The sequence below is a fragment of the Psammomys obesus genome, unplaced genomic scaffold (assembly GCF_907164565.1).
Source record: "Psammomys obesus unplaced genomic scaffold, mPsaObe1.curated_primary_1811, whole genome shotgun sequence".
Classification (NCBI taxonomy): Eukaryota; Metazoa; Chordata; class Mammalia; order Rodentia; family Muridae; genus Psammomys; species Psammomys obesus.
In genome coordinates this window covers 14919080-14946905 of record NW_026591598.1, presented here as the reverse complement: position 1 = coordinate 14946905, position 27826 = coordinate 14919080, and the positions used below count along the sequence as shown (strand labels likewise).

The 27826-nt window shown below is 46.4% G+C and overlaps 1 protein-coding gene across 5 annotated transcripts in view; it reads left to right on the top strand.

Moving 5' to 3' along the window:
* Nucleotides 1-3001: 3001 nt before the first annotated feature.
* Nucleotides 3002-27826, top strand: part of Zbtb40 (zinc finger and BTB domain containing 40) — a 70952-nt gene continuing 46127 nt past the window's right edge. For 4 of the 5 annotated variants that reach the window (XM_055611260.1, XM_055611259.1, XM_055611257.1 and 1 more), the window contains exon 1: nucleotides 3002-3156. The gene's annotated coding sequence lies outside the window, so the exon portion shown is untranslated. The remainder of the gene's footprint in view (nucleotides 3157-27826) is intronic. The other variant, XM_055611258.1, reaches the window with a different exon arrangement.

Genomic DNA, 27826 nt, shown 5'->3' with positions numbered 1-27826 from the left:
GGGACGGAGTGCCTCGCACTGCCATCTTTGAGGTATGACGGGGTCATTGCGTCCATGGTTACCTGCACGCAATCAAGCCAACAAGGCCAGCCAGGGTTCCATCAGGCAGCACAGATTGGACTCAGTGGGTTAAAAAAATTTTTTTTAAAGAAGACATGAAAGTGGGAAAGGGACTTGTTGAGGAGCACCCAGGGGAGTGGGAGGGGGGAGTTGGGGTGTATACGATCAAGGTGTTCACATGTATGAAATTGCCACAGAATAAATAAGTAAAAGATGTTTTTAAGAGATGTCTCCTGCAGGTTGAATATGCTTGGGACTAGAAGTATTTTGGATTTCAGACTGTGGAATATTTGCCATACATATGAGAAGTCGCGGGAGACTGGCCCACATATAAACTCGAAAGTCATGGATGCCTCATAGACTGAAGACTATTTAAAATCAGATTGTCAGTGCAGCACTAATTTGTGTATGTGTGTGTACGCGTGTTTTGTCTGCGTGTATGTCTGTGCATCATGTGTGTATCTGGTACCTAAGGGGGCCAGAAGAGGACATCAGATCCCCTGAGAGAGGAGTTACAGATGGCTATGGGCCACCTTTGTGCATTGTAGAAATGGAACCCAGGTTCTTTGGAAGAGCAGCCAATACTTTTAACCTCTAAGCCATTGCTCTAGACCCTTCACCCATGTTTTACCTGCAATTTGTCACATGAGATCTTGTGTGGAATTTTCTTCTCACGATTCTGTGTTGCCACTGGAAAGGCTTTGGGGTCTGAAGCACTTTTGACTCTGGCTTCCTGACTGGGGATACTCAATGACAGGATTTAAGTAAATGTAACCTGGAAACTGCAGTGAAGGTTCACTGCCCCCCCCCCCCCCTTTCTCTCTCTGTGTGCAGGCATCCTAGGGAAGGTATTTCTTGTTATTCTAATTTTACTATGTTTATGTGCGTGTGAGTATTCCATACATGTGGAGGTCAGAAGACAACTCTTCGTAATAGAGTTTTCTCTCCTTCCCCATGGGTGCTGGCGATTGAACTCAAGTTAGGCTTGTGTGACAACAGCTTTTACTTGATGGCCTATCTCACGGGCCATGTGGTCTTTTTATTACATGTATATCATTTACTTGTGCGTGAACAGACAGTGCTACAGCATGTATGGAGATCAGAGAACAATCTGTTTGAGTCATTTATCTTCTTTCAGCATGTGGGGTCCCAGGAGGACGGAACTCAGGTCATAAGGCTTGGTGACAGGTAACTTTAGCCACTCAGACATTTTGCCTGATGCCATGTATTTATTTATTTTTTAAACATATTTTTTAAGATTTATTATGTATACAATGTTGTATTTGCATGTATACCTGCATGCCAGAAGAGGGCACCAGATCTCATTATAGATGGTTGTGAGCCACTATGTGGTTGCTGGAAATTGAACTCATGACTTCTGGAAGAGCAGTCAGTGCTCTTAACCTCTGAGCCATCTCTCCAGCCCCCATGTATTTCTTTTAAGATTAAAAAAAAAAAAGCTTTTAAAAATCCTACTGTTGGGATTGGAAGAGTAGCTCTGTGGAAGAGCCCTTGACTGCCATCTGCAAGGATCCAGGTTTGATCCCCAGCACTGAACAAAACAAAACAAAAACAAAACAAAACAAAAAAACTGTTCTCTGTAACCACAGTCATGAAAATCCTGTGTGCACGGTGGCCTCCTGGGATCTCTCATTTTAATCCTTACGTGACACAAACCTGGTTAAAGGATTAAAATGTATTGCTTGCTTGAGGTGCAAGTCAACTATATTTCCATACATGACAGTGGCCGCACTGGTCTTTAAAATGCACGAATTCAGTGCCTACTTGTGGAGTACCCATGCGCAGAGGACTGTCCTAGGTGTTTCCTGCACCTGACAGCTCTACGTGTGTGTGTGTGTGGTGGTGGTGGGGGGGGCTCCTTCTATACGTGAACGTGGGGCTGCTGTATGTGGGGGAGCAGTAGTCACAACAGCTGTAGGTGAAGGTCTAGGGGCTACAAAAGCAGTAAATCTGATGCTGAAGGTGGATAACAGTGAGAGCGACGAAAGAGTTGCCTGTGTACTAGGCAGGGGCCAATTAAATACTGGTTTGACTGTGGCAAGGAAGGTATCTGAAGCCAGGCAGTGGTGGCGCCTGTCTCTTACCTCCAAAGCACTGCGATTAGGGATGGGTTTTGTTTTGTTTTTTTGTTTGTTTGTTTTGTTTTTTTGTCAGGGTATGTTATCCCAACAGAAAGGAACTATAACAGCTGGCCAGAGTACTCTAACGACCTAAACTCCTTGGCGGCGGCTGTGCACAGTGACAGTAAACATGACAGGCCAAGTGACAGCAATTCGGGTGACAGCTCTAGTCCATTGGTTGAACTTCTGTTTTAAAGTTGCACTGAGTCAAGTTGACAAAGACAGCACAGGGGACAACTGAATATGACTGCCGAGGGAACAGCTGTAACCAGGAGCTCGAATTTGCAACCAGAAGCCTGGATCTGGGCACTGGCAGCAGGTCTGTGCCTGCCGTGACCGCGTTCATGGCCAGCGATAACGGTACTGACGTTAACGGGATCCGACTCACATCCGTTTGACCGCCAGAACGCCCGGATCTGGGTTTAAAACCCGTGTGTGCTGCGGCGGTGTCAAACGAGGGAGAATAAGGGCAAAAGAAATGCTGTGAGCACCCACACCAAGCCAGGCCCGGAAATCAGTCACGTCCCCGTCCCGCACAAGACGGTGTTTGTTGTTATGGAAAAGGGAAAGAAGCCTTTGCGGTCTCTTCGCCGCTAACCTCACGGGGGGCAGAGGAAGGAGCGATCCTGACAGGAAAACGAACTCCAAAGGAGCTGTTGCGGAGGTCAGAGGTCAGGAGCGACCCGTCGCCAGCTTACCCTGGGATCCTACCATTGGTGGAGAGCGCGCACGTGACGCAGGCACCACCTCCTCGCGAGACCGTCCCCAGCACGTGACCGTGGCGTGCGCACGCCCAAGCCGCTGCCCTCGGCGTCCCCGGCCCCAAGATGGCTGCCTTTTGGGGTTTCCAGCGCTGTTGAATGGAGAAAGCTTTATTGTTCCCTTCGGGCAGGAGTGTTCGTGTCCTCTATGGCGCTGTCAATAAAGAACGGCAGTTTGAATCGGTACTGAACAGGTAACCATAGAAACGGCGCTGGGACTCCGCGTGGAGACCCCTGTTGTGGCGGAGGCTCCAGAGACTCCCCGAGTGAGGGGCGCCCTGGGACCCCTGCGCGATGCCGGCTACGGCCGCGGCGAGCTCCGCGGGGCTCGCGTCGGTCACAGCCGCCGCTGTCCGCTGTCCTCGGGACGTGGCCCCGGGGTCGGCCCTCATTCCGGGCGTAGTCTCGACCGTGGTCTCCGCGGACGGACGCTGGCCCCCGCCAGGCAACCGAGGGCTTTCTTACCCGGCTCCGCTTCCCAGCCAACGCCCGCGCCCCGAGGACTCCCTCCCTGTCCCTGCTCTCAGAGTTTGTGTACTGCGAGACAAGAATGGTTTATCCGTTTTAAAACAGTTGAGGGGGAATAGAAGCCATATGTAATAAAACCTCAGCTCCCCGAAGTGAAGTTGCACCGAGACGCAGCCATGTTCATTGTTTATGTGCTGTCTGGCCGCCTGCCTGCCGCAGGGCGGGGGCCGTGCGTGCAGTTGTTTGGCTTGTATTCAGCTCTGATGGAAAGGCCGGTAAAGCCGGAGTCATTTCTCTCTGGCGCTTTACAGAAGTTTGCCAGCCAGCCCTGGCCCGAGACACAAGTAGATTCAGAGAGTGTTCAATTGACACAGTACCCTGGCTTCCATGACAAGGCCAAGCTAATAGCTTCTTATTCTTTGTAATGTTATCATCTGACCAGTACGTGCGGTAGGCAGTCTACTTTATGTTTATACGTAGCTTTGCAAGATACTTTCCTTGTACAGAAAGTGAAGTGTGGTTATGCTGTTTTAGAGCGTGCTAGGTTATTAGGGCTAGCAATGTAGCCTGTCACTGGGAACCCCCTGTATGGTAGCCTAGGTCAGATCGCCTCAGACTGCTGAGTACCCCCCCCCCCACACACCCACCGTGAGCGTTCTTCCTTGGAATTGTATCCAAATCTTGGTGTGGGTTATAGCTGTTTAAGTAGTCTCCGAAGTGCAAATTTTTGGTGCTTTGCATAAATTGCACTGACCCGAAATGTAAATATGGTTCCAGCCTGTTTTTGTTTTGTTTTGTTTTGTTTTGTGACAAGATGTCCTGTAGCCCAGGCTTGCCTGGAAGTGTGTGTGCGTGTGTGTGTGTGTGTGTGTGTGTGTGTGTGTGTGTAGTTAGCCTTGAGCTCCTGATCCTGCTGCCTCTTCCAAGTACTGAATTTATAGGCATGTGCCCCCTTTCCCTGCTCCCTCACCCATTTAACATTTTTTTGTTTTGTTCTGTTTTGTTTTTTACACTTATGCCTGCAAAGTGGTTTAATCAGTGGCCCAGGAACTTCTACTATGTGCAGGCATGATTCCTGGAAATGTATTGTGCACAAGATTCCATGTGCACAGATTCCTCTTCGTGGAATTTAAATTCTTCAAAGGGCTTGACTAATACACAGATATACAGAAATAATTTTTCCTCCTTTTTTTTTTTTTAAGAAAAGTCTTGCTGTGCAGCCCAGGCTCACCTTTGACTTGAGATCTTTCCTCAGCTTCCAGATGGAATTACAGTTGTACATTACCCTTTCCTGCCTGGCAAAAATAATTTCAAACCTCATAGCATCGTAGCAGTAAAATGAGTAGTTAATACTCACTGAGCAATTTCTTTGTGCCAGGTGCCGGCACTAGGGCTTAATAGGAGCTGTCAGCCTGTGACACAGATAGTGTTAGGATTAACATTTTACCCAGGGGAGAGATGGCCAGTGTTACATGGTGTATGAGCAGGGAGCACGGAGCTGAAGTAAGCAGATAATGCCATGCTGTGTTCCATCTGTTGTCTTTCCTGCCAGCTTGTGAGGTCCACAAGGCTAATGCCACCTCTGACTTTTTGTGGTCTCAACTGCTAGCCAATGCCACAACTTGGTGTTTCCAGGAAGGCAGTAAACATACAAACCTTGAGCGTCCTTTGAGCAAATATTTGAGAATTTGTTTCATGTCAAGGGCACTGGTAGAGCTGTGGCTTGGTGCACTGCAGAGCACTTGTCTGCCCTTAGTCTGGGCAGCGTGGCTTCCTCAAAACAAAACAAAACAAAACCAAATTGTCTTGTTCACTGATAAAGAGAAACTGTCCTAATAGGTCTCAGTGTTTTCTTTCTGAGGGGTCTTCTTGGTCTTGAACTGGTAAAGCAACCTATCCTCCTGCCGCAGTGTGGAGTGCTGGGATAGTGTGCTTGCTATTACATGTAATTATATCTAACTGGAAATGCTAACCCAAATTTGGCCCCAGGTGTATTAAATAACTGAATATTCAGATATGTTACAAGCAAAATGAGGGGTGGCTGGATATGCGTTGTTTTTTTTTTTTTTTCTTTTTTTATCTTTTGGGAAGAGAGGGAGACAGATTTCTCCTAGTGTTTAAATAGAGACCAGCTTTCCCAAGAGGAATTTAATTGTTCTTCTGAATTATTTAAAAATTACATTAATTGTGTGTATATGTGTGTGTGAGTGAGAGAGAGAGGGGTGGAGGAGAGGGAGGGAAGGAGGGAGAGGTGAGAGGGGAGCTAGGTGTGGGTGTCTGCATGCAGTGGTGTGATTGAGAAAGAAGACAGTTTACAGGACTTGGGTCTCTCCTCCCACCATGTTGTGGCACCGTGAGGGACTGAGGCTTGGCAACAGGCACCTTTAATCCACTGAGTTGTCTCATCAACCCAGAATTTAGTTTTTAAAACCAAGCCATATAGTTGTCTACACAGAAAGTTTTTCATCATTTTAGTGCTTTAAGCTTGGAACTGTCTGCGTTCCTACATCAGCAATACCTACATTTTGTGGGAAGTTGGAATGGAACCCAGGCCTGCGCCACACCAAGTATGTGCTTTGCACCTCAGCTATGCTTTAAACCCTAATATCTGCACCTTAACAAGGGCTTTGTGGGGAAATAATGGGTGGTGCCTCAAGGGTGTGTTTGCAGTTGATGGTGATTTTCCTTTCAAAGTCTTCTTAATAAAGTAGCATTCTTTAAGTCAGGCGTGGTGGTACACAGCTTTAGTCTGTGCACTCAAAAGGCAGAGGAGGGTGGATCTCTGTGAGTCTGAGGCCAGCCCAGGGGGGGTGGGGGGAAGCAAGCATCATCAGGCTCTGTCTCATAAAACAAAAACGTAGATCCTTTACCATGGTATGGGATACTTGAAAAGCACCAGGCCTTTTGAATAGGTTTGAACAGAACATGAGCATGAGAAACTACAGACTGTGCTAAATCGAGGAATTGCAGGAGCTGTCATATGGAAGAATGGATGTCAGGTTTTGCTTTAAACTGTATGCAGTAACCGTGTTGGGCATGTCATCAGAAGATGTCATCCAGGCCAGAGAATGGTGCTGGGAGCTGGCCACGGAGTGGCATGTTAATGCAGTGTTGAACTGCAAGCCCAGAATTAAATTGCTATTTTGGGTTTGGGTGGGACCTTTTCATCTGAGCTTTGCTGTTTCTACTTTGTGATTTGGGTCTGTTGGGTTCCAGTAAAGAGGAGGTGGTAACGCCAGCTTTGAAGCTTGGTATGAAACTGCAGGAGGAGCCAGGGCATACCAATTTGTTTTTCAATCTATTTTATTTCAGTTCAAAGCGTCAGTGCAGACGGCAGCCCAGGAAAACAAGCCACACTTTGGCAACACTCAGCTGCATTTGGAGATTGAGGAAGACCGAGAGTAACCAAAGTATGGCTTGTTTTCCTGGGCTGTCATCTGAGATGATGCTCTGACCTGAAGTAAAAGAGATTGAAAAACAAATTGGTGTGCCTTATTGCCTCATACCAAGTACTCACATTACCCCTCCCCAGCACTGCCTGGGCTGACACGCTGGGGAAGGTGCTGCCCCTCCAGCCCTTCTCAACTCTCAACCCTATGGGTGCTTTGCTTTTCTGAGGAAATTGAATTGGGATATGTGCTTCCTGGATCCAATCGCTTCCCTTCCAAAGCCATCATCTGGATAATGTGGAGAAGGAAGCTAGTACCCACAGAGGAAGGAGTTAAATATTAAGGATATTAATGTTCAGAGATGAAGTTATCGTTTTCTGTAAGTCACACAGAGGCTTCAGTTTTTCATTCGCAGAGAGCACAAAGTGTGCAGCCCTGGCAGCCCTCCAAGGAACAGGGGTTGGGGTTGGGGGCAAGGAAAAGACCCTCAAGACACCAAGAAACTCATTTCCTTACACAGAGTAAATACAGGATAGCTGATCCACGAAAACCAGAGACCGTTAATCTCCAGGGAAATGTTGGCTCTTGATGGATCCATGAGCCCTTTGAAGATGCCTGTAACTCCACGTCAATGCCATTCTTCCTGGAGGAGATCCCGTCACTTTAATCACATCTCAGAGGGCCCTTGACCCTCAAAAGGAGCAGAACAGATAATGAGTGTTATATGTAACACCAGACTGGAAGTCACACAGTCAGTCACTTTACAGATCTGTGACCTTGACCCCTAGAGTTTTGAAAGTTCCTTTTTTGGTTTTGTTTCTTTTGTGAAGTGGTCAAATATAATTGACAACTTAAGGACATGCTTCAAAAACATCTTGTGACTGTTAGGACCTTACAGGAGACTAGTGAGATAGTGTCTTTTAGCAACCTTGTTAGCAGATTCTGCCTGCCTTCCTTTTTGGAGATGGGCTCACATATAGAAGACTGGCCTTGAGTTCCCTGTGTCAACAAGGATGATCTTGAATTACTGATTCCATTGCCTTTTCACCCCAAGTACCAGGATTACTGTGTGGGCCTCTATGCCCTAATTGTCTCTTCTTTTTAAAATATTTGATGTATTTCTTTTTTTAAGTATTATTTATATGTATTGGTATTTTGCCTGCTTCACACATATATGTCTGCGTGAAGGTGTCAGATCTTGGAGTTACAGACAGTTGTGAGCTATGACGTAGATACTGGGAATTGAACCCAGGTCCTCTGGAAGAGCAGTCAGTGAGCCATCTCTCCAGCTGCTGATGTATTTTTTTTAAGTGCCTTGCACATGCTCAGCATGCAGCTCATCATACAGGTTCATCACTGCCACTAAGTTTTGATGTGGTACGATTTTAGTGTGTAAAACGTGGTGGCTGGCTGTGTATGTACTGCGTGTCACCTTGTAGAATGCTGAAGTCTAGCTGGTTACATATGTGCTTTCCTCTTCAGGTCAGCAGGAGGTGGTGGAAGAAGCTGCTGCTGGCTAAGCCCCTACCCTGTATGTTTCTGCTCCCCTTTCTCCGCCTCTGGTTACAGCTGTCACCAGGTGCCAGATATGGCAGCAGCCTTCTAGTGTGCAACCTTCACATTGCCCTCTCAAAGGCTCTTCTGTTGTCTGTGGCCACTGTTTCCTGTTCAGTACTTAGCACTCTGTCCTGTATTAGGAAGTGCTCAGTGTCCACCTGTTAAATGGGTGAATAAACCAGAAGAGGGCAACAGTGAGAAGACCTGAAAAGGGCCCCACTATTTCCACCCCCAGGTACCCCGAAGTCTGCAGCCACTGATTCAGGGTGGTTGTGTACCTTAACCCATCCCAGAAATACCATATCAATAATAAAAATTACTGTCCTCGCACACACACCAAGTATTGTGCACCTCACTAGGTGTCTTACATAATTATGCCCTGTAGTCCTGTGTGCCCTCCCAGCCGCCAGACATTGGGTACTATTAGTCCTACCCTCAACCCCATTGGTGGAGTCACCTGGATAAGGAGCTTTCACCTGTTTTTAGATTTTCACGTTTTCTGATTCTAACCAGAAGTGAAAGCCAGTTTCACTCGAGCTGAGCAGGGGCATTCAGTTTTACTCCAGTGAAAGTGCAGCCTGTGAGACAATCCTCGTTTCAAACAAAAAAACTGTACAGCAGCCCTATGCTCACTGCACAAAATTACTTCAGCTTTTAGAACTTTGGCAAGGGTTATTTGAACATTTTATTTTTTGAGAATTTCAAAGTCTTGTGTTTACATTGTTTTCACCCCACAATCTCCCCTTTTCAACTCCTCCCATGTCCCCTGACTCTCATTTTCGTGACCTTGTCTTTAATTATTAGTGTTACATATATGTATATATTGATAAATGCAACCTGCTGAGTCCATTTAGTGTTGTTCATATTTGTTTATTTTCACAATTTTAAGTCCCAATCATTAGTCTTTTTACATTATTACTGTTATGGTGGTACTACAGCCTTTTGGGCATGCTCAGAAGTTCTTTCCATTGAACTAGAATCTCCCAGTGTCACTCCCAGCTCCCATTTCTAAAGACTGTGAAGAAAAATTCCCAGTATATTAATTTGAGGATAAGGTGATGAGCTCCTTCTTAGGCTTGAGAAAGCACATGTTAAAGGCTCCATACAAGAACTGCAAAGCTAAGTGAGGCTTAGCTCTTCATACGGCCTTCTACAGATTGCTTTGCAAATTTTCAGCTCCAGTTGTCAAGGGAAAGGCAGAAGGAAGGGAGACAGGAGCATGCCATCCTTAGCTTGTGTTTTCAGCTTTGGCATGGGCTTCCCACGCAGAATGCTTCTCACCCCTGTCTGTAGCCAGCCCTTGCTCATGCTTCACTGCCTCTGTGTGCTCTGCCTGTTCTAACTCCTCCCTTTGGTTTTATTAGAGCCATCAGGAGTGATTGGTTTTCAAAGGGCTGCCCCTGTTCCGAGTGCCCAGCTCCTAGCCCGATGTCACGAAGGAAGAGACTTTAAAGTGAGTGACAGTGAAATTTGCTCGATTAGCCTGTAGGTTTGGCATGGCACTGGAACTTTTGAGTGTTTCTCTGAGGGCCTGGCAGTCATTAAGTATGATCACCCTGGACACAAGCTGCTCATTCAGCTGGCCCTCTGCTGTCAGATGCCCTCCGTTCCAGTCAGGTTAAAGCCAGAGGGAGACTTCTGAAGGTCAAAGTCCAGACGGTGGAGTAATTGGCCCCTAGAGTTCTGGATTTCTTTCCTGGGCTGCAGAATGGTGAGGATGAAATTTTCCCTGTTTCCCTTTGAACATTTTTGAGCAAATAACGATGGAATCCCACAGGCTCTTTGCCAGAGTTAAAGGCAGTGGAGAAGCTGCACTTTTGCATTTTTTTTTTTTTTTTGTTAGTTCCTTAAGATAACCCTCTTGTTATACTCCCCTGTGATGGACTGGGGGAAAGCTAGAGATGAAAGCAATTCCCAGTTCTTCAAAGACAAAGGAAGAAGTTAACAGTGCAGGAGAGGAGAATGGCGTTCCTCTGTGGAACACACACAGAGGGTACTGAGGGCCGAATGATCTGAGCATTGCGGTAGGACATGGTGCAGAAAGACAGGCGTCCGGAGTCGCTCTGTGCTGCCATCCTTTTCTACAAAGGTGGAAGAAAAGGCAGATTTGGGCAGAGAGCGGGCTCTTCTTCCTAGCTGGGCCGTGATCTCTCTGAGAGCAGTGTGTCTTGTCTGTGTAGTGCCAGGCATCATGAGGGGCACTGGCCTGAGCTCAGTCGAGCTCTGCTGGGTGGACAGGCACACCCCACTCACAGCCACTTCTGGGAAGCTGGGCACGAGCTCATATAAAACACTGGAGGGGTAGCAAGCCATGAAGGGAAGAGTTTGGGCTCTTGGTTTGGCCCATGGTTGGTTGGCCCTGTTTCGTTGGGGCCTGTGGTGAGGCTAGGAGCAAGCACATGGGAGGAACAGACTCCACTGTCCTCTCCGGGACATGTCCTCAGTGCTCAGGCTTTCCACACAGGCCACTGGTTAAACTTTTAACACCTCCCAGTAGCTCTGTTCTGTGAGGTTCATGCTTTCAGCACGTGGGCTTGTGAGAGCATTTAAGGTCCACACTGTGCCAAGGGCTTCATACAGCAGAGTATAAGCAGAGAACAAGTAAGCTTTACCATTTCCTCAGTCTCATTTTGGTGCTAGGGAGACTCCAGGGTCTGTTGCATGCTGGGTACGGACTTCACACCCACTTTCTGATGTCACTTAAACAACCTGTTTACTGTGTGTGCTTGGTACCTCTGAGCAGGGGCAAGGTGTCCGGATGTGAGAAGACCAGGTTCATCTAATTTGACGTTCTCAGGCTTGGCCCTTATAACTCTCTGGTAACAGTGTCATCTCTGTCATCAGACGGTGTAGGTTCATTTACTGACTGCCACTCACTGACTTGGTTATTTGGGCAAATGCCTTCATTTTGTAGGCCTCCACCTCCTTAGTGGAGAGAGGTTAATATTAGCAACTGATTCACTTGTTTTACAGGATTCTGTAACGCCACTTGTATAAGATACTTGCCCCCAAGAGGAATGCTTTGGAAACGTTACCTGCTATAGAAGGGTCCTGATGGCAAACTCACAACTGTCGTCGTCTTTCCAGATTGTCTTCCTCATTGCTTACCCTTTAGAATATACAGGTGGCCCTGTTTGCCTATGGGTTTCTCATCCATGGATTCAGCCAACCTTGGATTGAAAATATTTGGGGAAGAATGCACCTGTCCCGAGCATGTAGAGAGTTTTCCTTTCCTGAACAATCTCTAGAACAGCTGTTCACATACCATCTGCATTTTAAAGAGATGAAAGTTTACTCAAGGATGTGCATGGGTAATTGGAGTTCTGCACAGTGTTCAATGAGCTTTGGGCATCCAAAGGCTTTGATAACTGTGGGGGACTAGAATCAACACACCCAGGCACCAAAGTACAGCTGTTTATTACTGTGAATTTAATAAGGACTTAGGGCTGGGGTGAGGATGCTCAGCCCTGGGTTTAAACCCCAGCTCCAGTTGACTTATTAGTGAGGAATGGTTAGGTATCCCAGGGCTGTGAGATGTAGCCACACATGTAAGATAGGAAACAGGAGGGGTCTCTTCCTGGACCTCCATCATCAAGGAACTTCAAAATAAAACACTGAGCTGTGAAATGTGAGAACTGGGCTGGGGTCACTTGAGAAGCCCCTCATTTCCATTATATGCAGGGTTTGTATGAAAGTTCTCAGATCATAGCCTGGTGCTCCTGAGAGAGGCCTCACATTATCCTGTCTCTCCCTTTTCTAGCTGGCTGTATCCCAAATCAGCTTTGTGAGGTGAGCAGTGGAATTTTTTTTAAAGATTCATTTTTATGTATACAATGTTCTTTTGGCATGTACACCTGCACACCAGAAGAAGTCATCAGATTTCATTAGAGATGGTTGTGGTTGCTGGGAATTGAACTCAGAATCTCTGGAAGAGCAGCCAGTGCTCTTAACCTCTGAGCCATCTCTCCAGCCAGAGCAGAGGGATTGTATCAAGTCTTTGCTCTCAAAAGCGATTATGTAATATCTGACATATATATCAAAGACAAAAATATAACTTAATAATGATGCACAGTAATAAAAACAAACATTTCAGCCGGGGGACGCCTATTTTCCTCTCTTTGAAATGGTGCCCTGTGTTGGGCAATAACAGCTCACTCTGATGAGTGTCTGTAATGCTACAGGAGCTGTTGATATCTATCAACTTGTTTATGTAGAGAGGTTATTCTCACAACCCCTCATGAGGAGAGCAAGCCCTGATGTCATCTCCGTTTTACGTATGAAGAAACTGTTCCCAAGAATAATCAACTTGGCTCAAGTCTTAGCTCATTAGGGGGCTCTGGTGCTTACCCCTGGGCAGCTGTGTCTAGAGGGCACACTACAGAACTTTACCGTGGAGCACACAGCCTCCAGCATCACAGTACTTAGTGGGGTACTGGGTCCCTGCCAGGGCACTTTCATTTGTACGTCATATGGAGATTTGGAGATTGGAGTCTGGCGCTGCGTTAAAGGTGTAGTCCACATGTATTCCCTGCCGAAGAAAGATGTATTCAGATAATTGAGTTATGAGAACTTGCAAGTCATCCAGGTTTTCAGGTCAGAGCAAAAGGCCTATCAGGACAAAGCCAAGGGTCTTTTGTACACCTAAGAGGCTGGATTTGAAAGCATTAAAGCAGTGATTGCTTGTTGAGACTCTTGACTGCAAGATGGAAAAGTTGGCATTAAGTATAATGCAGTCACAATCCCCAGTCGCTCATTAGGCGGCTGTGCTGCTCAGGGGATTTTGCGGTGGAGTCTGTGAAGAGTAATCTTGGATGAACTGGATCAGAGCAGCGTGCCCAGAAAGGCACCTAAGTCCTGCAGAGCCTCCTTCTGCTGTAATAGCCCTGCAGAACTGCTTGTTTCTATGAATTAGTCAGACGGTGAGAGGGCCTGAGCAGTTTGCTATGCTGTTTTGATGTTTTTGCTTCATTGTATCTTGTAGAAGGCCCCAAGAAGAGTTTCCTTAGAAATTGAGAGAATATGGGAAAGGCAATTAGTTGCCTAGGGTGCTTGCTAGAGGCAGAATACCAGTCAGATGCCTGCCCCCAGCTTGGAGTTGTGGAAGCCAGCCTTCCCACTGGTCTTTAAACATTTTAAAAATAATTTTAAAGATTTATTTTTAGTTATGTGTATATGTGTGTGTTAACATATATTTATGCAGGTGCTCGTGGAGGCCAGAGCCATCAGATACCCTTGAACTGGAGTTAGAGGGAGTTGTGAGCTACTGTCTTCTAGAAGAACTGATGTGCTCTTAAGCACGGAGCAGTCTCTCCAACCCCCTTTCCTCCAGTCTCTGTTTCTGGTGATTAGCCGCTGCTCGATGCGTTAGACGCTGTGCTTATGACGGCCAGAGCTTCTGCTGTACTCACCCAGCCTCCCTGGCACCCTGTTGGGGAGGTGAGGAACCTGAGCCCCACAGAGATCCCACTGCTTCACAATTGGGATTCACACCACACCTGTGTGGTTTGCTTTGACTAAGCCACACCTAGGGAGAGAGGAACCCCCCCACACACACACACACACACTCCAGAGATGCAGCTGGGTGTCTGTGGGTAATGTACGGAATATGCAACTTCTCTTTCTCTTCACAGCCTGGGCTTAAACCCCATCCTATACTTAAGGAGCTTTCCTGCTGGCAGTGTCCAGTGAAGGTAGAGAGGTCCTGGCTGAAGAGACTGAAAGACAAAAAAGAAGCAGCAGTAACAGGAGCAGCATTATTTTCCCCTTACACTATTAAAAACTCTTAAAGTGTCTAAATGTTTTCAGAAAATTTATGTAGATGTAATTTATTAGATCTAGTTTATTTAGATGTAATTTAGTTTAAATTGTATGGTTAAATGTCTGTAACCATTACTTACAAATTTTAGGACCTCTCCTATAGGGCACTTCAAAACAATCTTGTTGCAGTCACTCTTCCTTTCCTCCCTGCAGTCTGTGGTAGCCTCTAACCCTCTTGTGGAGCCCAAGTTTCCTTCCGTGGACCCCCACGCAGTATGCAGACCGTGTTAAGAACTTCTTTAAGGTCGAATGCTGTTCCACCGTGTCGATGTGCACTGTGCCCGTTCCCCAGCTGATGCGCAGCTGATGGGTTGTTTGCCCTGTCGCTGTGTTTGATGCTCTGGAGCACACCATTGCAGACTTTTCTGTGTGGGTTTTCTGCTCTCTTGAGTGCAGCCTGGCAATGGAACTGCGGGGTCATTTGGTGTTTAACGTTTTTTTTTTTTTTTTTTTCCTTGAGACAAAGTCCCACTGTGTGCCTGAGCCCCCTGAGTGGTAGATTATAGGTGTGCATCACCACATCTGGTGAATGTGTGTTTAGCTTTTTGAGGAACTTCCAAATGGTTTCCCAGAGCAGCTGCGCTGTCTACACGCCCACCTGCTCTTCCGTAGGTTTCAGCGTGCCGCACGCTTGGCCCTGCAGCACTGTGTTTTCTCCCCTCTTCTGCTTGCTTACAGCCCGGCACGTGTCCTTTCCTGCTCTCTGGCTGCGTTGCCTGGCCCAGCAGGCGTGCCTGTCCAATCCTTTGCTCACTTTTGGTTGGCTTATTGGTCCTTCGTTGTTGTGAATGCTAATTCTGCTATATTGTTCTTCTCAGATAGATGGTTTCTAAGTGATGTGTTTCTGTTTTCTGAGTTGTCTTTTTACTTTCACAATGGTGTCCTTTGATATACAAGAGTTAGTTTTGTTTTTGAGATCTGATGTAGCCTAGACTGCCTTGAACTTTTGATCTCCCTGTCCCTACCTCCCAGGCATGGGCCAACATGCCTGGCTCTGAAAACCTTTAAGATGACATGAAATCCAGTTTCACTATTTCCTCTGGTTATTTGTCCTTTGGGGATCACATAGAACTTTGTCCAGAACTGAGGCTGAGCCCAGGCCATGTGCATGCTGGTCAAGCAAGCACCCTCCCGATGAACTATACCCGAAGCCAGCAGCCTGTTTGAACGGCTGCATGATATTCCCCAATGTGGCTCTATATTATATTTCCTTAAAAATCTCTTGTATTTTACGTTTTCAGAGGTTTTTTTCAAACTGCTAATACTGTTGCCTTGACTACAGTGCAGGATTTCCTTTCCTTTCTTTGCATTGATAGAATTCTAGAATGGATCTAAAGGACATATCCATCCTTTCTATCACATAGTACTCATTTCTGTAATTACATACTTGATATGTAATTTCATTTTGGTAGAATAGTCAAGCAGCAGCACAAGTAAATACATTGTTCTCCATCCCTAAATAGCCCTGTCTTATCAAAGGGCATTTTTTCTAGTCCTGGACAAGCATTTCGGCTCCACATGACTTGCCAGTATGCACTTCCTCAGCAACGTGTGAGTGTCCGGCTCATTGTTCCTTTTCTCTGTTAGCATTCTAGTAATTTTATAATGTGAGCATCTAAGCTGATGTTCCAGGCCTGAAATCCCAACTCTCCCAGAGAAATAAGGTAGAGAAATAAGGGCCAGAAGTTTGAGGATAGCCTGGGCTGCATGAAACACATGCACACACTTTAGCATTTATTGAGCATTTGGTGTTGACAGCACTGTTAAGATGCTAAAATTCAGTAATTAAGTGACTTACCCAGGTCATGGAGTTTGCCAAGGAAGTTTAACAGTGAGTCCTATGTCGAAAAGCCACTCCTTCCCAGTTAAATATTACCATTGGAAAAACGTTCTGATTTAATTGCCTCTAAATTATACTCATTTAAAAATTTTTTTAAATGTGTTTGGGTGTTTTGTCTGCTCATATGTCTGTGTATCGCTTGGATGCCTGGTGCCCACAGAGGCCGGAGAGGGCATCAGGTTTCCAGGAACTGGAATTACACATGACTGAGCTGCCTTGTGGGTGCTGGGGATCCAGCTTGAGTCCTCTGGAAGGGTGGCCAGTGCTCAACTCTGGAGCCATCTCTCAGCTGTGATGGTAGGTATTTTAATCACAGTCAAAAACTGGACTAACAAATGTGCTGTGTGCCATGTCCAGTGCTATGGCAGTCTGAGACACAGAGCCCTCCCTCCTGAGGGCCTCTGTTGTTATCTTAGAAGGTGGGTGTTTTAGTTTTTTGCCCAAATAGAAACATAGGATCCAGAAACTGGGATGCTGGTTCTGGCCTGGTGTCTAGCATTGCTTAGACACAGGAATAGCTTGGGCAGGCCACTTAATTTCTCACAGTCTCTTCAGCCATAACTGAATACGCTGAGTTATGTAGTCTCTAAGCATAATTTAATTGTACAGTTTTCAGATTCGTAGTTCTTAGTTTTTGACAGGCTCCTGCTGGGTAGCCCATGCTGGGTTCTGACTCACCATCCTCCTGCCTTCTATGTGCTGAACCTACAGGTCCCACCACACCAGCTTTCATCACCTTCTTATGTAGGATCATTTCATGGCGGTGGACAGTGATGAATTAATTTCTTTTCTAAGTTTCAATCTGCTGATAAACAGTAGGAAGGTAGGCTGAGGAAATGAATGAGGCATGTGGAGAGAGCCAGGGAGGGGTGGGGTTAGTGGAACAGAGAGGGAATGAGGGGTGAGTCTGTTGCAGCCGGTGTGTGGTTGGTGGCAGGGAAGGGAACAAGGTGAAGGTGAGTTTGAAGTAAGCTGGGGGCTTCCTCGGGTTTAGGCCACTTGGAAGAGGGAGAGATCTGATCTGCCTCAGATAGATGCTCAGAGTAAAAGCACGCTTTGGCAAGTCAGTGAGGGGCCTCCTTGCATTCTTTTGGAGCCATTAAATCCTCAGCTCATGACCAGTGCTCAGAAGAATCCTGCATGCACTGGTCACAGGACAGACCAGGCTGCAGAAGAGGACAGCTCCTCAGTGGTGGAAGGAACAGGGCACTGACATTTGGCATTGCACCTTGATCCCAAAACTTACTGTTGAATTTACTTTAATGACCAAGGTGATCTATGGGGCTTTCTCTAAATGTCAGCTCCATGTAGCTGACTTCTTTTTGTTTTCTTCTGTGATTTGTAAAGGGTTTTCTGCTCTGGCCACTTGCATCTTTTCACAGATAACTGCAAAGAATAGGCATAGCTCACATTATGGATTGATTCTCTGATTTATATTGAGTTATTTGTGTTTCTCAAGTCCAGCCAACTGTGAGACTTTGCAAGGATAGGTTTTGTGTATCTGCAAGGCTGATAGCCAAGTCAGACCTTTTGGTAAATTAAGTTCAAGCCATCTGGGGAAGTTTCTTGGCAGCTAGCTAGCTGGCCTGTGCCAGCAGCACTTTCCTAGATACATAGCTTCACTCAGTCTCTAGCAAAGTGCAGTAAGAACAAGACCTCTCAAATGGGGGCATTCCCATCAGGCTGGCTAGCATTTCATGTCTTTTGGGAGAAGCTTGGGGAGCCCAGAAGCCCTGGAAACCAGAGAAACTGAGGCTGTGAGGACAGGGAGCCAGGAACTGGGAGGGTAGTTTCGTGGAGAAAGGCACTTACTGGCTAAGTCTGGTGACTTGAGCTCCATCCCATAACCATATGTTCTAGTTTCCTTTCTGTTGCTGTAATAAAACACATGGACCAAAAGCAGCCAAGCATGAGAGGGCTCCCTTCAGCTTAAAGGTTAAAAACCTGAGTTTTCAAGTGCGGAAACTTGAAAGCAGAAACCATGGAGGAACACTGCTTGCTGGCTTGCACACAGGCTCATGCTTAGTTACCCTCCTTGTACATAGCCCAGAATCAAATGTCCGGGAACTGTTTCTGTCCACAGTGGGCCAGGTCCTCCTACATCAACTAAGAATCAAGACAGTGCCCCAAAGACATGCCCATAGGCCAATCTGATCTGGGCAATGGCCCACCTGAGACCCTCTTTCTCAGGTTACTCTAGGCTGTGACATTTAACTAGGGTATCACATAAAGATAAAAGGAAAGAAGTGACTCTAAAGAGTTGTCCTCTGGCTTCTATGTGTGTGTTGTGACATGTCCCCCACCCGCAAAATATAACTAAATTTTTTAAGGGCAAGGAGCCAGGCAGATTGGCTTTTGAGCTGTGCCTAACATTAATAACTACTGTGCAGTGAAGTCTTGGGCAAGTTCCGTTGCAGTATACCAGTTTCCTCCACTGTAAAATGGAGATGGGGATGTTAGGGGAATTAAACAGGCCGATGCTCCTGGCATTGACACTTGAGAGTCAAGGATCTAGAAAAGAGCAGGTGGAGAGGACTGGCTGAAAATGATGTTTTAATTGTCTCCTGCTTACCCCCTTGATGAGAAGGGGTTTCTGTTTGAAGAGTCTGGGGATGGCCCCACACAGAAAGCCTGACAGTTAGAGGGTGGGAACAAGGTGCAGCTGTGCAGAGCCTAGAGAGCACTGAGTGCCAGTGGGAGGCAGCTTGTGCAGTCTCCAGAGGTTGTGTGTGACTGGCTTCTGCAGCTGCCTTGGGGGAGCTGAAACCCTCTGCTGAGGAGCTGCAACTGGTTTCTGTAGATGTTTTATTTCCTCTGATGAGGGGATGAAATGAGCGCTAAACCCAGGTTTTACTAATACATGGCTTGGGCAGAGCCAAGAGCATTTCTGGCTGGTATACATGCCCTTAATCTCTCTGGCTGGAATATAGACATGACACACCTTTGATCCCCGTGGCTGGAATTTAGTACACACCTTTAATCCCAAACAATGACATCTAATTGAAGGGCAGGCAAAGTGATGAATCAAAGAAAGATTTGACAGGATGAGTCAGAGATAGGATGCTCTAACTATCCCTAGCCCTAAGCCTGGAAGCTTCAACCCTCCTTACAGTCTAATCTTCTACAAGCCTAGACCTGAAGGCTTCAGCTTCCAGTCTCCATCTGCTAACATAGGCCTAGAATGTTTTCAGACTCTGAGGCTTACTGCTCACCCTTTCTGGTTCTTTCTAAACTCTGGCTGGCTGGTTCAACTTAGCTGTTATGGCTCAAAACTTCTCTCCAAGCTGACTGATTCAAACTGGCTTCTCTCCACTTCTTACTGAATTGCTCTGCTTGGAAAAACTGCCTCTGAACTCCATGAACTGAACTGTACAAACTCAACTGCACTCAACTGAACTGCACAGAATTGTACTTTAGTCCCAAACTCTACTGTACTATCTCCATGAACTCTTGCTCTCTCTCTCTCTCTCTCTCTCTACACTGCTCTTAAGTAGCTTTTTTTCTCGTCTGTTCTTGCAAGAGTTGGATGCATCCTATCTCTAACTCATCCTGTCAAATCTTTCTCCAATTTGTCACTTTTTTTGCTCCTCCAATTAGAAATGTCATTGTTTGAGATTAAAGGTGTGTACTAAATTCCAGCCAGTGGAATTTAAGATTTGTATTCCAGCCAGAGGGATTAAAGTTGTATACTAAGGGCATGTTATTTCAGCCAGATCACACAGACCTAGGTCTTTGGATGTGATCCTTTGCCAGAGCAGCCATGTTCCTGGATTAAAATTTCTCTACAGGTCTTTGATTGGAAATTTGTCCTGCTGATTAAGCTGGAGCTGAGTGTGGATGGGCTGAGCACTTTAGGTCCTTTGAAGCCCTTTCAGTATTGCCAAATTCCAAGGCAGCATCAATATTGAGTTTTAATTTTTTACAAAAGAATAGTGGTCTCAAATGCCATTGCAGGCAGCTTTCAGGATCTGGCTAGGAGACTGCTAAGAAGTTGAGTTGTGTGGAAGAAGACAGATGCATTGTGGTTAGAAAGGAAATGTCACAGTAGGTCATGGATAGCATCGTGAGCCAAGATATGTACTCAATTCTACATATATTAATGGCTTGTGTGTGCCATCTGTAGCCTTTCAGAGGCCTAACCAGGTCCCTGTGACCACTTCTTGACCCTAGGTAAAGAGCAGCTTGTCCTGAAAGTGAACCCTGTTGGGTCTAGTTAGAGTGACAGTAACCAGGGAAGCTGGAGGTTTTTGGAAGACCAGGTTGTTGGAATGCAGGCCAGAGGCACTTGGGTTGGTGCCAACAGGCTATGGAGCCTCTGTATTCTGTAGATTTATTCCCAGAGACACTGGAGTGTTGTGGCTGTCCTTGGTTTGACTAGAGCTAGTGCAAAAGGAAGGGACTGTATAGATGACTTGTAGCTTTGCAGACATGAAGTGTGGCTTTAACATATTTGAAAATAATTAGATATGATCAAATGTGACTTGAAGTTAGGCCATGGCAGGCAGTAACTGGCTACTCCACAGCATCTGTGTCACCTGGAGCTATTAGAAGTGCAGAATCTCCTTTGACAAGATCCCCCTGTGATTGTTGGGCACGTTAAAGCCTGGGAAGCTGCTGTAGTGGATGAGAGGGCTCGAGTTTCAAGTCAGAGAGATGGGTGAGACACTCGCTGCCGGCCTTGGCTTGCTTGTGTCCTTGGACTGCTACTTAACATCTTCACTGTCAGGGCCTTGTTATAAAGGGAGTTTAATGCCTTACTGGGTTGTTAGCATTAAACAGCTCAAGCGGTTAAAAGGGCAGTGTGGTTCATCATTACCGTGTCTATCAGTGGATCTGTGAGAAGTGACATCCTAGTATAACTGGTAAAATATGAAAAAGAAAGCCCAGTCTATCAATGCTGATGGAGACATGAATTGGCAATTTAGAAAAATCAGCCACTAGTTGTAGTGTCACTGGAGAGGCCAGTCTGGGTTATTTAGCAGGGACCTGTTTTAAGAGACCAAGTGCTCAGCAGTACAACATTTGCTTAGTTAGCATCTAGAAAGCCCCCAGTTAGGTCCCCAGAACCTCACAAAAGGAACAACTGGAGAATGAAAGCCAAGAGAAAAACATGGTCCTGAGCTGCTGGCCAGTAAATATGGTTGCCAAGGTCGCTGCCAGTCTCCTCAAGGACAGGCACAGTATTTCTGTTAAGTAACCAATGGTTGACAGCTCAGTTGGTAGAATTGGCTGCAGAGGGGTGGGCGGCTAAGTCTTAGCAAGCAACGCAGCCATGCATTGTAGAGCACATAAACACGGCTTTCGTATTGAGACCTGGACTTAAGCAGGCCTTAGCCCTTTATTAGCTATTTGGTTGCTTTACAAAGTATTCAGTATTTCTGTGCCTTGGTTTGCATCTGTCCACAAGGTTGAAGGGGACTGTGAGCTGTAAATCCCAGTACATAAGCAAGCTATCTATCTATGCAGCTCCTTGCTCCGGAGGTAGCCTCCCGAATCCCTGAAGGCATGTGTTGTGCCTGAGTCGGCCCTTAGACCCTTCCAACCTGGACTTCCCTGGAGCTCTTTTGACTGCTTGGAGTTCCCAGTGACCAAAGTGTGCCTCGGGAAACACCACTGGCCCGTTGAAATGTTGCCAGTGGTCTTTCCTGATGTAGATGGTGACATTACAAACAACAATCACAGGTGAGCGACTCAGCCGTGAGCCTCCGGGTGGCACAGGGAAGTCTGCGTTCCTTACACTGCAGCTCTGCCTACCAGGCTTTCTGTGTCAGAGAAGATACCAAATGACAGCTGCTTTTGAACTTGAGAGATCCAGGCCCGCTGAAAGCTACCGTCACCCTTTTCTAACCTCACCAATCCTCCTCCCATCCTCAGAAATAATTGCCAGGGCTTCTCTTTTAACTTGGCTGATTCCTCCAATACCTTACATTTTAAATCATCTCTTCGTGTGGAGCAGTCCCCCATTTCTTGTCTCTGAGTGTGTGATCTTTGCTGTAATTATGTTGAGAGCCAGCTATTTCACCTGGCTCTGGTTGTTTGTGAGATTCTAAATAGCCACAGGGTTAAGGCCGACTAGGATCAGAGAGTGGCTCAGCCTCTCAGGACCTCAGTCTCCTCCCTTGAAAAGGAGGCGATTGGACTAAGGTCATCTGGTCGTGTGACAGGAGTACGTGACGAATAAAGTAATGAACTCCTGTGCCATAAAAGCAACCAAAGGGCTCTCCAGGTCCCCTTGGCTCTCTGGCTGCCACAGAGCCCGGGCAATGAGACAGAAGGAGACCAGGATTATCACTAGAGACAGTAAAGCGAGAGGTAGAATTGGTAGGAGACCCAAAATGACAATCCTGGACCAAGAATTAGAATAGCTTTTCTCTCCTGCGGTGGAAACCCAGCCTCGGGAGCCTGCAGCTGGTAGTGTGCGTAGGGCGTCTGATCGGCCGTCTTTGCTTTCGGTCCCTCTCCTAGATCCATTCATCACCCCTTTCCTAATGCTCTGACTCAGTTGTCTCCTTCCTGTTTTGGAGGTTCCACCCTCAAACCCACGTGCTCTTTCCTTGGCTCCGCATCTGGCCACACCCACTACACTGCTGTCATGGTGTATTAGAGACTGTCTACGGGTGCCTGGTGACTGCCATGGGGTCCCTTCAAGAAATGGGCCCTCAGCCTAGAGCGCTTAACCACTGCCCTCACCTATTGAGGTCACAGCTCTAATCTAATCTTTTCCCCTTCCTCGCTGTTCAGTGGGTAGGCCAGGCCCATGTTGCCTCCCTTTTGTCCTCTCTCTGGTCTCTTCTAGGCTGAGCCCGTTTGAGAGTTCTGCTTTTAGCTAGCCAGTGCTGGGTGGGCCAGGTGCTCCCTGTGGACATGGGTCTTGGTTTATATTCCACACCGCTCCCACACAGCACCTAGCAGCGTGTTAATGATGGTGTGTGGGCTGCTGCCCCGAGACTCATGGAAAAGTAAATACAGGAGATCTGGTGCTCAGCTCTCTGGTAGTAGCAGCAAATGTCTTCGCTGGGTGGCTGTGGAGGGCAGGACCTTTTCAGTTCCACAGTGTGTCTGGACCTTGTCATCTGGAGTGTTATTTTCTTCTGTGTTCTTTAAAGGGATGTCACCTTCCCTCCAAACTGCGACTTAGCTCCCACGTGCTTTCTCTGGTTTCCCCTGTGTTCTTTGTAACGTAAGGAACCTCAAGACTTCCAAATCCTTTTTGGAAGGAGTCAGAATAGAAATTTAAATAAATAAATATTCTTTGTGCCCCTTTTAGAAAGCTGGCCTAGTTTTCTACTTTGTGTTGAATTCCCATTTGTGTTTTGGGTCATTATACAGCACTTGGTTCAGCCAATTAAGTTTCTTCTGTCTGGTGTCTTTATTCTGAGTCAGTCTAGCCTTTTCTTGAGGCTTTAATAGTGCTCCTTTGAGGAACATCCTTCTTTCTGGAGTTCTTTCTTGTTGCTTAAACGTTTTCCCCATGGGACCTTTGACGATTTCTCCTAACCTAGCAATTTCTTGCAAGTGCTTCGTAACATGCTTTCTGTTGCTCCTGTGTCAATCTTCAAGACTTAGAGATTTCAACACTTAGTGATCGGTTATAATTTTCTTTACCTCCCAAACCACACTGTAGGGAGTGTTCTGTTCTCTCTCCATGGAACTACCCTGCAAAGGGAGTTCGGCTGAAATTGGAAAGCATGTTGGAAGCTTAGCCTCTGGACCTTCTGTAGCACTCCCTCCCCCTGCGCAGGCCACAGCAATATGGCTCATCATATGCATTTACTTAGCAACAGAATTCTGTAGCGGAAAGTGCTGTGCCAAGGTTGTATAGTTTGTTTCTTTAAAGACAGATACTTAAGCCAGAACGCTAGTTTCAAAACTATTTAGATTTCACGGTGTCTTTTGGTAGGAAGCATAGCTAGTTCATTAATGCTGACTACACATGGCACTATTTTAAGTGTAGACACACGTAAACACACAACACTGTTTAAAGTATAAATACACATAGACACACATGGTACTGCTTTAAGTGCAGGCACACACAGAGACACTTGCACACATGCAATATAGTTTCTGAAAGTTCAAGCAGAGAATCCTGCTTCTTGACAAGAAAATTGTTGTCGGCTTATTGTGATTACTAATACTTACAGATTTATTGTTTCCATTTAGTGCGCTCCCCTTGCCTTTTCCCTCACTCACTACTGGATTAATCATATTTTCCTTATTCTTTTTATACATCTGATTTGTAGATACTTTTTTATAGCTCTGGTTTGTAAATTCCTTTCTTTTTGTCTGTTATTAGGGATCAGACCAAGGGTCTCATGCATGTCAGGCAAGGGACTACCCTACTGCTGAGCTGCCTCAGCCGTGGCTTCTGTTTCCTTATGTTCATATATGTCACCATGTACACTTATCAGGCAGGTTATTTGGGACATCTTCTGACTTATCAGATTTTAGGTGTATACCATCACTGATCACAATTAGTGATTTTAAAAGAACTTTTTTATTGGTTCTTTGTGAATTTCACATCATGCACCCAATCCCACCCATCTCCTGACCACCCCCCTTATCCACCCTCCATCCTTGCAACCTCCCCCCAACAGAGGGGAAAAAAAAATCTCCTCGTGGAAGCTGTAGAGTGTCAGTGTGTCCCACAGTACACCCTTTGTCCACACTTCTTTGTAAATGATAATGCAATGAGTCGTTGGTGTGCTTCAAGGCCTCTGGCTTGTGCTACACTATCAATGCTGGATCCTCACTGGGGCTCCTCTCAGATGTCCTGTTGTTGCCCTGTGTCATGGAGATCCTGTAGTTTTGGATCCACAGCACCGGCCTGTCACGTGCTCTTTCACATGCAGTTCACCGATGGGGTAGATGCTGGGGTGGGCCAACTCAAAGCCCTGGACCTGGGCCTGGGAGGTATCTCAGCTGCTCAGCTCTCTGGCTCCCCTGTACTCACACCACTGGGGCAAGCTCTCCTGTCCTGCCCTGCCCTGGCTGGCCCATCCAATGCTGCAGCTGGCAAGGGGCAGAACCAGCTTTCCCTGCTCTCCTGCCCTCACACCCACACCATCAGGGTCAGCTTTACTGTGCTGCCCAGGTGAAGTGCAGGGCCAGCTCTCCTGAATGCTGCTGAGGTGAGGGACAGGACCAGCTCCTGCTGTCATGACCGCAGGGCCAGCTTTCCCACAGTGCCCCAGCAAGGGGTGGTGCCAATTCTGCACAGCTCTCAGCCATGAATATATCCCCAGGCGGCAGCCCAGACCAGGGACATCTACCTGGCCTTTGGTGGTAACAGACCCCTGGTACTGCAGGGCCATAAACCCAGATATGCTCTCCTGTGGCAGCACAGGCCAGGACCCCACCATGCTCCTAGGTGACATCACTGGCTACTCACATCAGGCTCTTCCTCACTACTCTCAACTCTCCAGTTTTGCATCTCTTTATTGTGCCGGCATCTTTCTGTTCTTATTCTATTTGATTTTCCACCATTTACTTGCTCCTCTTAGTGGTGCCCGGGATCTCTGAGTGTCAGGGGGTCATCTCAGGAGTGGTCTCAGGAGCGCTATGCCTGGGCTATGCATTGTGACATGGCCTCTCTCCTCTCCACACAGCAGCCACACCTGCAACGCATCTAGGGATGGGGCATTAGTGATCTCAAGTATTCTGTATTTGACAGATTATGGGAGGCCAAGGTTGAGACAGACAGGGTCTCGCTGTGTCGCTCTGGCTGGTCTAGAATTTGATCTGTAGACCAGGCTAGCCTTGACCTCACAGAGATCTACCTTCCTCTGCCTCCTAAGTGCTCAGATTAAAAGCATGCACCACAATTTGTGCATCCATTCCTCCACTGAGGGGCATCTGGGCTGTTTCCAGCTTCTGGCTATTGCAAATAAGGCTGTTACAAACATGGTTGAGCAAATGTCCTTATTGTGTACTTGAGATTCTTTTGGGTATATGCCTAGGAGTGGTATAGCTGGATCTTGAGGAAGCGCTATTCCTAGTTGTCTGAGAAAGCGCCAGATTGCTTTCCAGAGTGGTTGTACAAGCTTACATTCCCACCAGCAGTGGAGGAGGGTTCCCCTTTCTCCACAACCTCTCCAGCATGTGTTGTCTCTTGAGTTTTTAATCTTAGCCATTCTGATGGGTGTAAGGTGAAATCTTAGGGTCGTTTTGATTTGCATTTCCCTGATGGCTAATGAGGTTGAGCATTTCTTTGTTTCTCTGCCATTCGATATTCCTCTATTGAGAATTCTCTGTTTAGCTCTGTACTCCATTTTTCAATTGGATTACTTGATTTTTTGCTGTTTAACTTCTTTAGTTCTTTATATATACTGGATATTAATCCTCTGTCAGATATAGGGTTGGTGAAGATCCTTTCCCAATCTTTAGTCTGTCGTTTTGTTCTGACGACAGTGTCCTTTGCTATACAGAAGCTTTTCAGTTTCATGAGGTCCCATTTATTGATTGTTGCTCTTAGAGCCTGTGCTCAGCAATAAAAAACAAGGAAATCATGAAATTTGCAGGTAAATGGTGGGATCTGGAAGAGATCATCCTGAGTGAGCTATCCCAGAAGCAGAAAGATGCGCATATAGACACTCATATAGACATATAATATAGGATAAACCTATTAAAATCTGTACACCTAAAGAAACTAATCAAGAGGGAGGACTCTTGCTAAAATGCTCAATTCCTATCCAGAAAGGCAAAGAGGGTGGACATCAGAAGAAGGAGAAAAGAGGGAACAAGTTAGGAGCCTGACACAGAGGACCTCTGAAAGGCTCTGCCCTGCAGACTATCAATGCAGATGCTAAGACTTATGGGCAACCTTTGGGCAGAGTGCAGGGAATCTTATGAAAGAAGTGGGAAACAGTAAGATCTGGAGAGGACAGGAACTCTACAAGGAGAGCAATAGAACCAAAAAAAATCTGAGCACAGGGGTCTTTCCTGAGACTGATACTCCAACCAAGGACTCTGCATGGACATAACCTAAGACCTCTGCACAGATGTAGCCCATGGCAGTTCAGTATCCAAATGGGTTCCATTGTAATAGGAACAGGGACTGTCTCTGACATGGATTGGCCTGCTCTTTAATTACCTCCCCCTGAGGGAAAACAGCCTTACCAGGCCACAGAAGAAGACAATGCAGCCACTCCTGATGAGACCTAATTGACTAGGATCAGAAGGAAGGAAAAGAAGACCTCCCCTATCAGTGGACTTGGGGAGGGGCATGCATGCAGAGGGTGGAGGGAGGGAGGGATTAGGACAGGAGGAGGGAGGGAACCACGGGGGGGGAAAAAAAAAGTGAAAAAAGAATAATTAATAAAGAAAAAATAAAAAAATAATAATAACAATAATAAAAAGCATGCACCACCACATCCAGCCTGTATATGATAAATTTGGACACATTTGCTTGTAAAACACAACACATGGGGTGGGGAGAGAATTCATTGGTAGAGTACTTGTTTGTGTAGCATGTATGGCCTTGACTTCCATACCTGCTACTCCAAAAGAGAAAACTGTAGGAACTACCGCTGTCTACAAAAGGGTGGGGAGCAGCTCCACTTTGTTAGACAGAGTTCTCCCATCTTTCTCATTCTGATTTTAACTGTGCCCAGCAACAGCTGCCTGATGCCACTACCTGATTCTATTGTAGGATCAGTTTTGCCTGCAATTGTGTCCTGTATGCAGGACTGTCTGTCTAGTTAGGGCCCATGTCTGCTTTCTCTGGCAGTTTCTTTGAAATGTATCCATGATGTGTAGACAGGAGTCTCTCCTTCATGGGAAGAAATTATGCAGTTT